We start from the raw sequence: 503 nt of genomic DNA, 5'->3' as shown, positions 1-503 counted from the left end.
CTTATAATCATAAAAGATGAATTTTACTAGATAAAATTATTCAACTTTTAAAAATTTATTCAAAATTTTTAAATTATTCTTTTTTTTGTTTTATCTAACTATCCCCTTATTCTAATTCTTTCTCACCCCATTTCCAACTCTTTTATTTATCACTACCATGTACTCTACTGTAACACTCCCAAAGAATTGAAAATTTAAAATTTCATCCAGCAAACCTAAAATAAATAAATAAAAAGTAAAATTAAGATACCAAGCCAATAATTCACTATTTATTAAAAACTACTACTCTAAAATCAGCTATAAAAAGACCAGATTAAAAATAAAAATAAAAGATATATAAAATCCAGAAAAATAAAAAACAAAAAATCACAAATTAAAAAATCAACCATCAGCCATAAAAACGTTTATATACTCTAGATTTAAACATAGCAAAATCCAAAACGAATTAGATTCATAACATGAATAAACAAAAAAATGTGCTATTTTTCAAGTTAACAACAAAA

This window comes from Arachis ipaensis, chromosome B08 (genome assembly GCF_000816755.2).
Source record: "Arachis ipaensis cultivar K30076 chromosome B08, Araip1.1, whole genome shotgun sequence".
In the NCBI taxonomy this organism is placed as follows: Eukaryota; Viridiplantae; Streptophyta; class Magnoliopsida; order Fabales; family Fabaceae; genus Arachis; species Arachis ipaensis.
Note: the sequence above shows the minus strand (reverse complement) of the source record.